Here is a 14,490-nt window from a genome sequence, read left to right on the forward strand (position 1 = left end):
CGACTTGACACTCAAGGATGGGTACGGCTCGTTTGCATGCCTGTCGAAGAACAGTAGCTTAAACTAAAGAGGGATGATGACTAGAACCAGAAATATGAATATAAAAAGAGAGGCTTATAAAATAGATAGAATAAATATTAATATAATAAAAATAGAAAAATATAAGAGATAAATAGACTAAATTGCGGGCGCCAGAAGTAGGGATGGACCGAACTCCCAGGTATCTTACACTGCTGTAAATTATTCAATATATTAAATTATTAAATTCAAAAATGGGAAAAAAAATAATTGATATACAAACAAATAAATATTTATTAAAATATAACTACCTAGATTATTGACAACCTCTGAGTTAGAAAAAATACAACCTATGTAACTCTAAAATGACAATTTGACTTAACTACTTATCTGAATATGAGTATACAACTATAATTACATTAGTACTGGGGTAGCTCTTATATGGAGCGTACCCCCAACTTACACTAAGGTTAAACAACAACCTTCACCAAATAATCGTACGATTGTAATACGTACAGCAACGTTAAATACTACAAGAAATCAATACTAAAATACCTACCTAGGATGAACCATACAAATATATATAACTCAATGAGTTGAATAGGCAACACCTAACTGAACCAACGCAGTCCTGGATGATAAAGATCCCTTTTCTGACTCGTGGTTTTTAATAATGACCAAGTAAAACTAATAGCTATCCTAAAGGGATAGGGATTAGGGATTGAATTTAATTTAATAACAAATGAATTTAAGTTAAGCAAACAGATTGGGAATTTAAATTACAAGAAACAAGCTAATAATATTAAAATATATATATAGTTATATGAAAAATATGGGAAACAAGTCTAATAATATTAATAAAAAATAAATGTAAGGAACTACTGTATGGGAAAAGGTTATTTGGGCCCAAATTATCCTCTTTTACAAAGAGACATACAGGTGTGGGAGCGCTATTGAATTATGTGTATGTTAATTACTTAAATGTTCTGGATATTATAAAAAAAATAAGTGTATAAGTGTACTGGTATAGGTAGATAACTATTGCACTGTTAAATATAAAAAGTTCCCGAAACAAACCCGATTGACCTGATATTGTCCCCACAAGTTTTCCTTACTACTTCTCAGTAAAGTCTTAAGCACAGAATGGTGCTACGCAGTCAACCGTAACACGGCAATTCTCCAAAATGCAGGATAATGAAGAACAAAAATTACATGTTCCTCTAGTACTTGTCCCCTAGGTGACTTGGTCGAAAAGCGGTCCTTCTCAGGTGGTAGGAGTAGTTAAAAGATTTTTCCCAGTGGCTAAAAACAAATAGAATCCTGGTTTTACTTCCTTGTAATAATGTAGGGAAAAGTCAGAGAAAGAAAAACAAAAATCAGGAAGTTTTTATTTAGAATAAAGAAGAATCAGAAAAAGCTATCTCATTAGAAAGGAAAAAACAATCTTCCACTAGACTGTTTGGTGACCTTGTCATAAGATTGGCATATAAAATGGCCTTGACTCGATAATATGTAGACAAGTAAGTCTAAAATTTAAATGCTGAATATATTTATTTTGGAAATAGCTTTTCATAAAAAATAGTATAGTTATTAAATGATATGGAATAATGCCAAAGTAGTGTAAAAATTTATGAAAATACCAAATATCGGAACAGGATCGGTGGGTATGATGTACGGAATTTACTATGTTTCAGAACTTCATGATTATAATATATAAAATTGGAATTGGGTAATATGTGATGTAACATAACCCCACAAATTAAGAGAGGTAATTTTTTAAGATTTATGACAAAATACTTTCCCTCTTAGTGGATATTACAGACAATGAAATATTTAAAAGATACCAGCCTGAATTAATAAGCTCACTGCAAGATTTAATAGTAAAATTTTTTTGAAGACGTCAAATAAGACAAAAAACAAATATGGCGTTATAGTAGCGTGTAAAAACAAAAAATGATTTACCAGATAAACCACAAATCACTGCTGCGAACCTCCAACCTCGTTTCTTCAGCCCACTAAACACATACGTAATAAACTTGGATAATTTCTTTTCAAAATAATACTATGACTTGAAACAAGAATGAAATATTCGCCACTTTTACGTGGATAGGTTATCTGCCACTAGGTACTTATTCGGTTGAAGGCTCCGACCAAAGTGATATCTTATTTTCCGTTCTACGCCGACCATGTCACAATACGGTTCATGGGTTTACCGCCAGGAGTACACAAGGTACAAAACGTACAGGTCTGCTAATCTATAGGTTTGTGATGACGTCAGTGAAAGACGAAATATTTATTAGTAATTGTTTCAAGTAGAATTTAATAACAGAACATTATTAAAATTTAAATCGCATAACAATAAAAATGATTAGAAGTTAACGGAATGTTATAATCCCCTCCTACTGGGAGAAAAAAAAAATTTTAAGCAAATTTTTTTTTTTTAACATTCAAATTATCATAACTAAGTGGTAATAATCTATCATTCTACGGTGATCCGCAAGACTATGAGTAACCACAAATTAAGGATCAAGGGAAAGAAGGATGATCACTACACCAAAACTATGAATCGCAAAAGATGACTTGAAGTCATATTAAAATGTCATCGACATTTTGTCTGAAAGACTAAACATAAGCTAAATAATATACTAAAGTTCATAATGACAAATAAATGTCGAACTGGCACTAAATCCAAAATTGAACTATCCACGGACATCAAATTTATAGAGGGTATATCCAAGGACGAACAACCAGGCCAAGGTATGAGCCAATTCGCACCATAACACAAGTAAATATACTAAAGTATGACAAAAGAAATCAAAACTAAAATCAGTGAAGAATCGAACACTTAATCCAAAATTGAACTACCAATGGACACCAGATTCATAATAGCATATCCAGAGAAGAACAATCAGGAATATTTATGGAACAATGCTCACCAGTGCCAAATAATACAAATAGTAAGCATATCAAAGTTATCCAAAACTCATTAATCAAAATAAATGTGGAATCGGACACTTAATTCAAAGTCGGACTATCAATGGACACCAGATTCATAAAGCATATCCATAGAAGGACGACCAGGAAGATTTATGGATCAATTCGCACCAATACTAAATCACATAAATTAATTAGGCCTATGTACAACCACAACTGGTATACGAGCCTATACAACTAAATAAACAAAATAAGTGAGGACTCGGACGCTTTATCCAAAATCGGACTATCAATGGACACCAGATCTATAAGAGCATATCCAAAGAAGAACGATCAGGAAGATTTGTGTACCAATTCTCACTAATACTAGATAAATTAAATTAGGTCTATCGACTAAAGTAAGTCGTTGACTAACAAAAATTGGTACGTGTTGTTGTTCACTAGCTATAGCATGTAGCTACAATAGATGCATGGGAATAAGAGATACAGATAACGTACCAATTGTAATAATAAAATCTAAATGGTGAACTGACAAGGTCTATGACACCATTATACATGATAGAAAAAAAATATAACGAGAACGAGCAACCAATTTTGAATAAAACTGTAGATTCATGCGCTCTCGCATACATAGAATTATCCAGGAAATATCCCTGAATCTAAATGACAAAACTAATGCCTCAGGAAAGAAGAGGGAATGAAATAAAAAGAAACAATTAATTTGTCGAAACACCCTCAATACTGAATTAAATAAACCTACGATGTATAGGGAAAAACAAAGCATTGATTGATAAATACGTGTACACTAGAATATTTACCATCAACGGTCAAGGTTTAACATACTATGAAATAGGAGATAAAATATAAACTAAGTAAACTTCCCTATCAACCTATAAAAAGGTAAATGGAATAATTGGACTAAATACACTATGTGATGACGAATAGACTTCTGCGTACTCTGCCATGAAAACACAGATTACGAAGTCGTATAGCAATGGCCAGTTGGTGAACTTCGAACCCACGGATTCATTAGCTAGCATTGACAAAGCATTGGCAGACTAGTTCATAAGAAGACATCCATACATACATCAAAATTCCAACCTAATTACAGAATCATACAGTGTAGGGCATAACGATATAAATGATTACAAAGATATCCGTGACAAATGTGGATAAAGTAAACCAATATCAAATTAAAAACCACAACATCTTTCCAATATGGCAAATCCAATAACAAGATAAAAGATATATAAAAAAAATAGGATGTAATCAAATATCAAAAATACAACATACAACCTAAGATAAGTAGTGTATAATATTGTTAGTTCCATAGTTCCATAATAAATATCAATATTAAACCAACGTACTTGTATGAGCCTACATATTCAAATATATACTTAAATATACAATAATCAACATCCCTCCTATGCTAAGGGGTGATGTGCACATACTAAAAAATACAAGTAGGTTCTTATTAACTAGATGATCCAACTGACAGGGTTAGTAATTAAAAATGTTGATTCATAATAATTAAAGTGCAACATTAATAATGAAAAAAAATTGATAAGCTCATGCATAAGAGTACTACATAAATAATTAACCTAATGATTCATAAATTGGAAGTCATCTAACAACAATGCCAAAAGATAAAAATTGTACCTGCTCTATCTGGTGAATAAAATATTAAACTAAAATATCAAATCATAATAAGGATTGAGCTAAAGACAAATAGAGGAAGAGGTTAGCTCTAAAAACCCTATAGAGTTAATTTTCTTCCGAAGATGACGAATCAACTTCATCCCTGGTGTTATCAGGCAGTAAATCCTTTACGTGAAATTGTCCAATTCGTTTGTTAGTCGCATTGTCCTTCAATTCATAAACTAACGGAGATATTACCTTCACGACCGTACAAGGAATATATTTCTGGCAAAATTTTGCCGAAATAGCATCACCCTTATTGGACTTCACAAAGTTTCGCTTCAACACTCTATCGCCAACGAAGAATCGCAGATCTCTTTTCCTCAAGTTATACTGCTGCTGGTTCCTTAGATAGGAAGTTTTTAACTTCTTGCGAATGTCAGAAAAAATTTGAGGTAGAGTCTGGAGATCATCTAAGCGATGAAGGTTATCGGATATCTGAGGTAGATTTGTGGAAGTGTCTGAAATTGCACCAAAATAGTCACCAGATAAAGCAACATTTCTACCAAAATTGAGATATGCAGGAGAACATTGGGTAACCTCATGGACAGAGGTCCTTATGGCTTGAGCTATGGAATGGATATATTGATCCCAAGCTCTGTGATCTGGGAATGTATAGGACCTTAGGGCTGTGACAATACTGCGATTCACTCTCTCCGTATGATTGGCTTGAGGATGGTAGGCAGCATTATAAAAGGTCTTCTGAACCTTATATTTAGTTAGAAGGTCTTTAAAAGCCTTTGACACAAACTGAGGACCATTGTCACATGACACAATTTGGGTAACACCAAACAACAAAAAGACTTGTTCCTCTAAATATTTCAGAATGGCTGGAGTTGTGGCCTGACGAAGAGGACAAACTACAGGAAATTTGGTGAAATAATCCACAACTACCAAGCAGTAAGTATTACCCTTATAACTACGAGGATAGGGTCCAATGAGATCCAACGAGATCATCTGCCAAGGAAAATTAATGTTCCTAAAGGAACCCATGAGTCCAGCTTGTGGTAAATTACTGGGTTTACAAGTCACACAAACTAAACACTTAGAAATATACCTTTTGATAGACTTGCGCATGCCAGGCCAATAATATAATTCGGCAATTCGATTAAAAGTTTTATAAAAGCCAAAATGTCCAGCAGTAACTTCATCATGAAACATACGTAAAATGTTCTCCCTATTTGGCGTAGGTACAACTATTTTCCAATCTGACATATTGGATAAGGCCTCCATAGGACTTAAGATATGTTTGTAGAGTACATTGTTCTCTACCTTAAAATCAGGATAATTTTGTGTGTCTTGAGTAACCCTATCAATCTAGGGCGACAAAACTGACACTTATCCAGATTAATTGTTAGATTAGCTTCCTTAAGACGTAAAAACAATTTATCTAGAATTTCCATATGAAGGGAAAAATAGGAGTGACTACTAAAATATCGTCCAAATAATAGAAAACATAGGGCTCTAACTGTGGACCAATGACTAAATCCATCAGACGACACATTGTCTGAGGAGCAGAAACAAGACCAAAAGGCATGGTGACAAACTGGAATAATCCTTTACCACTGACAGCAAAAGCAGTATACTTCTTACTCTCTTCACTCAGTGGGATCTGTAAGAAGGCCTTAGACAAATCTATCGAAGAGATGTATTTGGCATTCTGAAGTTTGCTCAAAATCACATCAATTCGGGGAATTGGATAAGCATCCCTGTTAGTGGTGATACTGTTTAGTTTTCGACCATCAAAGCAGATCCTGAAGGATCCATCCTTCTTCTTCGTTAACCAGAGCGGGGAACAGTAGGACGACGTTGAAAGTTCTATGATATTTAAAGCAAGCATCGAATCTACTTCTTTCTCTAAATCTGCCTGCCAGGCTTGAGGTATGGGATACTGATATAATCTGAAAGGAGTAGGATTTACCACCTCAATAGTGTGAAATATTAATGAAGTACGACCTAGTTTGTCATTTGAAGAAATAGTAGTAAACTGAGAGATCATATTCTCCAATTGCCTTTGTTCAGAACTAGATAAACTGGAAAAATCATGTATAGCACTAAGGGTAGACAGATTGAATTCAGATATGGAAAAAGAAAAATCAGAACAACTTAAAGTGCTATTAAAAGCATTGAAAAAGTCCATACCTAAAATTATAGAATTCTGTACAGAAGGAATAACATAAAATGTAATTTGCCTACATAAATTTGCCACTGTGATTTCAATTTGTAGTTTGCCTGTAATAGACTGAACTGTACCATCTGCTGTAGATACTTGCAAGGATGAAATGGGCATAATGGGAATATTAGCATTTTTCAATAAATTTAATGAATGTGCTCCTATCAACGAAATATTAGAGCCACTATCTAATAACGCTAAACACGATTGTCCTAAAATTTGGATAGGTAAATATGGCCTATTATCATTTTGTTTCCTAACCAATAAAGAATTAATATCTAAATCTAAAATATTTGGTTGGCTACAACCGTTATATGGAACTACTTCACTATCAAAATTATTATTATACTTAACACTACTAATTAAAGAAGAATTTGTGGGTTTGTAATCATGTGAATCCTGCGAATTCAACGTATCCTGACTCAAAGTTAATTTCTGGACTGATTTTGATTTGTGGTGTGTGCTTGTTTCTTGAATGATACTCTCTTCCCTTTCCGACTGGAAGATGGGTTTGAGTTGCTGGGTGTGCTTGGGCCAGCGGTCTCGTTTTCTGATGGGGTTTGATTCCCTGATTGGGTGTTGGACGGAGAAACGCTCAGGGGACGGACCTCCGACATTTCGTTTCCCGAACACTTAAAACAATTTCTTTTGAGAGTATTTTCCCTACCGCAACCGTGGCAGAAAATACGAGTTTGTGGGATACCACAATCATTGAACTTATGATTGGACTGGTGACAATTCCAGCAAACAACAGAACTAAAAACAGAAACATTATGTTCATGGCCCTTATTTTGCCAAGAACGTTGTCTATAGGAAGTTGGCTGAGAAGAGGAATTAGAAGAGGGTCGAGATGAAGATGAAGGCTGAGAAGACCAGGATAACGTTTCCTCCAAACGTTTGCACTTTACAGTGAGATCATCAATACTCTGGATGTCCATAAGAGCTAACTGTTGATGGTAAAAAGGCAATAAACATTTTAAGATGATTTTTATTTTGGACAAATCAGATAAAGGAGTATCTAAACGGCTACACATGCCTAATATAGTATTAATGAACATAGTGACAGACTCTCCTGGTTTCTGCTTACGGTTTTTGATTTCATCCAAGAGATCATCCTGGTATGAGTAAGGAAGAAAATCTGACCTCAACTTGCGAACGAGATCAGACCAGCAAGACAAATTACCCCTATTATTCATGAACCAGGTGAAAGCAGGACCGGTAAACAATTCGGCTGAAGCCGCAAACAAATTTTCCTCGGAAACCCCTCTAGATACACGAAGACACTCAACCTTTTCTAAAAATGAAATCACATCCGTGTGCTGTTTTTCACCTGAAAATGAAACACCCCATTTGTGTACTTGAACGGGTTTGGAATATGTGAAACTAGGAACGACACTTACTGGAGCATTAGGAGTAGATGTGGCTATGGGGTTAACCTTAGAATCAAACTGACCCTCCAATGTAAGGATTTTAAGAGAAACATACTTTTTAAAGGGTTCCTGCTCTTCCGTAGTACACTGTAACAAGTGTACACGGCCAGAAATATGAGTTAGACGAGATATTAATCGAGCATATTCAGTGTCTTGTACAGTTCCCCTAAACTTCTCTATTTTCTTAGACAAGCTATCCAACGTTTCGGATATTCCTTTCCGTTGGTCCTCAAAAGGGATATGTACAACTGAAAGTTGAGTGAAACTCCTATTGCCTGCTTCTTGCTTCAAAGCACCCCGCAAAAGATTGCGTTTTCTATCGACTGTTGCCGACTCCTCTGGTACTATGTCCCTAATTTTTAACTCATAGTCCAATTCGTCCACCAGAAGATGTTCAACTTTAAAAGCACCCATGATGAAACAAAAATTATTGACAAGCAATCCAAAGGTCAGAAATACGAAATATACTTAAGTTTGTACGCAAAATATATAAGTTCGGAGAAAATATTAGCAACACACCAACAAAATCAAAAATGGCCAGCACAATATATGTATCAAATAAATAAAGTAAATAAGGTATAATCAAGTAAATATAGTACCTAAATATTGGAAAAAAAATTAGTTATTATACTTGTACTAGAAAAAAAATATGTAAGTATTAACGATTACTGTACGTACAAATACAACACTGGCTGAAAGAGTAAAATAATATAATCTAATATATGTTAGTTACTTATACTTCGTTTCAAATTCAACCCAGAATGTAAGCTGTATAACAAAACTATAAACGAGGTTTCAAAATCTCAACTAATTAATAGATACAGCAGTGACAGTGTACCTGTTTAGTATTAGTAAATAGTTAAAGACAAAATAAATCAGAACAGAATGTATAAAAAGATATCAGAAGGGAATAATATAAATAAAAGAAAAAAAAATGAACTAAAAGAACTACTGTCTTAGAACCTATAAAAGGTTGGCCCCACGTTGGGCGCCAATGTAACAAAAAACTACTTTGCAGTAGTATTTGTAGAACTAGAATGCTAAGGTGAAATGAGTGAGTGGGTGAGGAACTGATAATAGAAGTATGGGGAGACAGAGGCAAACTAAATAGAATTGGCTAGCAAGAAATGCAAGAGAACGACTTGACACTCAAGGATGGGTACGGCTCGTTTGCATGCCTGTCGAAGAACAGTAGCTTAAACTAAAGAGGGATGATGACTAGAACCAGAAATATGAATATAAAAAGAGAGGCTTATAAAATAGATAGAATAAATATTAATATAATAAAAATAGAAAAATATAAGAGATAAATAGACTAAATTGCGGGCGTCAGAAGTAGGGATGGACCGAACTCCCAGGTATCTTACACTGCTGTAAATTATTCAATATATTAAATTATTAAATTCAAAAATGGGAAAAAAAATAATTGATATACAAACAAATAAATATTTATTAACCCTTAAATGCCCAATCGGGGTCACTATGGGACCCCAGACATACATTTTTGGCTATAATATCTTTATTTGAAACATTTGGCAACCGCGCAATCAGGTATTTGTGTGGACGTGTCTCCTACGTTTTCTGTTAGTATACCACGAACATTCGTGAGGTGCAGTGGTCTGTAAGAGAGATTTAGATAAGTGGGGTCTCGCTGTGACCCCGATTGGGCATTTAGAGGCACCAGAATATTTTTATTATTTTTAACATTTTTCGTCAGTTTACATTGAAAAATGGACCGTAAGAGAATGAAAATGACAATAAGCGACCAAGAACATGAAAAAATTATCCGAAATATAGAAGAAGGGATATCAGACTCCGATTTCGACTATGAGATTACCGACGAATCAGATAGCGAAGAGCAAGATGTTTTTGAGGAAAATGTTTCGGAAACTGAGGACAATTTAGAAGTCAACAGTGACGAGGAATCAGATGCAGAACCTACCGAAGTGGACGATAATATTAGTGAGGTTAGTGGTCCAACATATACATCCAAATCTGGAATGCAGTGGAATAGCCTACCTTTCGTGAGATCCAAGAGGCAACAAAAAAATATTATAAATGTACATCCAGGCTTAACAAACTATAGTAAAAATTCCAACACGTTTTTAGACTATTTCAATTTATTTTTGACCGAAGAGATGAAGAATGTCATATGCCTTCATACTAATGAAGAAGCTGTTAGGCGTTATCAAGAGTGGAACGAAAAACATCCGAATAACAAAAAAGAGTGGACGGTACTTACCAACAATGAACTGGATAGCTTTTTAGGAGCACTTATCAAAGCTGGTGCTTTAAGGTGTGGGAAAGAATCGACACGAGAGATATGGTCTACAGACACCTCAATACGCTGGTCATTTTTTACAGCCGCATTAGCTAGGAACCGATTTGAAGAATTATCGAGTTTCTTGAGGTTTGATGACAAAGTGACCAGGGTGGAGCGGAAGGAACAGGATAAGTTAGCGGCGATACGAGTAATTTGGGACATGTTCGTCTCTAACTGTGACAAAGCCTTTGAACCATACGAACATATAACCGTTGACGAACAGTTAGTGAGTTTTAGAGGAAAGTGTCCTTTTAGACAATATATAAAATCAAAACCTTGCCGCTATGGGATAAAAATTTGGGCTGCCGCGGATGTTAAAACATCTTATTTATCAAAACTTCAGGTGTACCTTGGAAAACTACCAGGTGGTACAATAGAGAAAAATCAGGGATTTCGTGTTGTGAAAGATCTGGTGGAACCATATCATGGCAGTTGGAGAGGAATTACAACTGACAACTTTTTTACCAGTGTTCCTCTTGCTCAATATCTTTTATCTAAAAACCTTACTTTACTTGGGACCGTCCGCAAAAATAAACCTGATACACCACCACAACTAAGTTTGACAAAAAGACCTGCGGAGTCGTCAATATTTGCTTTTACTAAAGAATTAGCTATGGTTTCGTACATACCTAAAATACACTGGATGGTACATCTTCTTTCAAGTCAACACGATAGTGATATAATTTGTCAAGACTCTCAAAACAAACCCTTGATGATTTTAGACTATAATAATACCAAGGGTGGTGTTGATAATGCCGACAAACTGATTAGGGAATATTCCTGTAAAAGAAGAACTGCTCGTTGGCCATTCAGGCTCTTTATGAATATTATAGACATATGTGCACTAAATGCCTATATTTTATACATTGAAAAAAATCCTGATTGGAAGAAAAATAATTTTTCACGAAGACGTATTTTCCTGTTACAATTAGGGGCTGAGCTTGCTCGAAACAACATGGAAAAAAGAGCGAAATATATAAAACATAAAGCCTATGTAAAATCTGCTCTAAAAGATTATGGCATACCAATGGTAAACCCAACTACCGAAGTTGCAACTCAATCCGTCCATTCAGCTAAGAAACGTGCTCGTTGTTACCAGTGTCCGCGAAACTGTGACAGAAAAGTGAATACCGTTTGCTCTTTTTGCAAAAAATTTATATGCCAGGTGCACAGAAAAGAAGAAAAAACTATTGTATGTAAAAATTGCAACTAAAAGTTATATGCTTATATTATTATTTAATTTTAATTTTGTTCGAATTGAAAATAATTTGTTTCTAGAAAAGCCGTTAATTTTGTATGAAAAATAAATAAAAATTATTCAAATATGCTTAAAATTATTTTTAACCGTGTTTTCCTTTTAGTCAGTGCTAAATGACGTTACTAAATTGAAAATTTTAGTGGGGTCCCTAGGATACCCCACATGGGCATTTATGGTTATTTTCATATCACGGGCATTTAAGGGTTAAAATATAACTACCTAGATTATTGACAACCTCTGAGTTAGAAAAAATACAACCTATGTAACTCTAAAATGACAATTTGACTTAACTACTTATCTGAATATGAGTATACAACTATAATTACATTAGTACTGGGGTAGCTCTTATATGGAGCGTACCCCCAACTTACACTAAGGTTAAACAACAACCTTCACCAAATAATCGTACGATTGTAATACGTACAGCAACGTTAAATACTACAAGAAATCAATACTAAAATACCTACCTAGGATGAACCATACAAATATATATAACTCAATGAGTTGAATTTGTCCCCTAGGTGACTTGGTCGAAAAGCGGTCCTTCTCAGGTGGTAGGAGTAGTTAAAAGATTTTCCCCAGTGGCTAAAAACAAATAGAATCCTGGTTTTACTTCCTTGTAATAATGTAGGGAAAAGTCAGAGAAAGAAAAACAAAAATCAGGAAGTTTTTATTTAGAATAAAGAAGAATCAGAAAAAGCTATCTCATTAGAAAGGAAAAAACAATCTTCCACTAGACTGTTTGGTGACCTTGTCATAAGATTGGCATATAAAATGGCGTTGACTCGATAATATGTAGACAAGTAAGTCTAAAATTTAAATGCTGAATATATTTATTTTGGAAATAGCTTTTCATAAAAAATAGTATAGTTATTAAATGATATGGAATAATGCCAAAGTAGTGTAAAAATTTATGAAAATACCAAATATCGGAACAGGATCGGTGGATATGATGTACGGAATTTACTATGTTTCAGAACTTCATGATTATAATATATAAAATTGGAATTGGGTAATATGTGATGTAACATAACCCCACAAATTAAGAGAGGTAATTTTTTAAGATTTATGACAAAATACTTTCCCTCTTAGTGGATATTACAGACAATGAAATATTTAAAAGATACCAGCCTGAATTAATAAGCTCACTGCAATATTTAATAGTAAAATTTTTTTGAAGACGTCAAATAAGACAAAAAACAAATATGGCGTTATAGTAGCGTGTAAAAACAAAAAATTATTTACCAGATAAACCACAAATCACTGCTGCGAACCTCCAACCTCGTTTCTTCAGCCCACTAAACACATACGTAATAAACTTGGATAATTTCTTTTCAAAATAATACTATGACTTGAAACAAGAATGAAATATTCGCCACTTTTACGTGGATAGGTTATCTGCCACTAGGTACTTATTCGGTTGAAGGCTCCGACCAAAGTGATATCTTATTTTCCGTTCTACGCCGACCATGTCACAATACGGTTCATGGGTTTACCGCCAGGAGTACACAAGGTACAAAACGTACAGGTCTGCTAATCTATAGGTTTGTGATGACGTCAGTGAGAGACGAAATATTTATTAGTAATTGTTTCAAGTAGAATTTAATAACAGAACATTATTAAAATTTAAATCGCATAACAATAAAAATGATTAGAAGTTAACGGAATGTTATAGTTCTATATGGAGGAAGTCAAATTGCTAGGCAAAATTTTGAAATATTACCTTTGTTTTTAATATTTACTTTTTTTATGTTTACAAGTACTTTATTTTAGGTATCTAAATAACAAAATTATTAATAAAAATTTTTTATTTACAGTGACTTCAAAGCATGTTTTATTATTTTCTGCCATAGCAGAATTTTTTAAAAACGACATGTCACAGCTGCAAAGAGGAGAAAATTCTTACGAGAGTGGCAATGTTCTGAAATTTATTTTTGATCCTGAGGTTTTCCCAGCCGTACTGAAAGGAGAAGTCAGAACCAGTATGAAAAAAAAAATATTCTGTAGAGGTAAAAATTTAAAATATAAGAATTTTAATAATATAATAATAATAATCTTTAATCCAATGGGTTTGCACCCAATCACAGGAACATTTAAAAAAAGTATAGTAACAGCTTCTCTTAGAATTAAACCTATAGCAACATATAAAAAAAAACAAATAAAAAACAACTATAAAAACTGTAAAATGGCAGAAAATAATGATGCAGTATATCATAATTTATTTTAAATCTCTCTAAAATAACTTATAGACTATCAAAATTTAGATCACATCCTTGAAAACATTTTTCAAAGGTACTACAGATTCAGTTTATAGGCGACATATCTGAAATGTTTGTTCTACCTCTTGGGGTTATAGAATGTTGAACTGGAACATGTAGTCTTCTCTGGTACAACAAAATTAATTTTAGATAATAATTCTGGGGAGTCTAGTGAATTGTGAAGAATGTAATACAGCACTGTAAGATCGCTCACCTGTTGATGGTAAGCTAGAGTATCAAACTTCATTATTTGTAGCAGCATTGTATGTGAAAAACATCCTTCCAGGATAAAACCCATACACTTTATAGTGCGTGTGTTTTAAGCTCTTATGCTAAACAGCTTCAATGGCTGAGCATGCATTCAAATAGATTGGTGACCAAATCAGTACTCTATACTC

Source organism: Diabrotica virgifera, chromosome 9 (assembly GCF_917563875.1).
Source record: "Diabrotica virgifera virgifera chromosome 9, PGI_DIABVI_V3a".
Taxonomy (NCBI): domain Eukaryota; kingdom Metazoa; phylum Arthropoda; class Insecta; order Coleoptera; family Chrysomelidae; genus Diabrotica; species Diabrotica virgifera.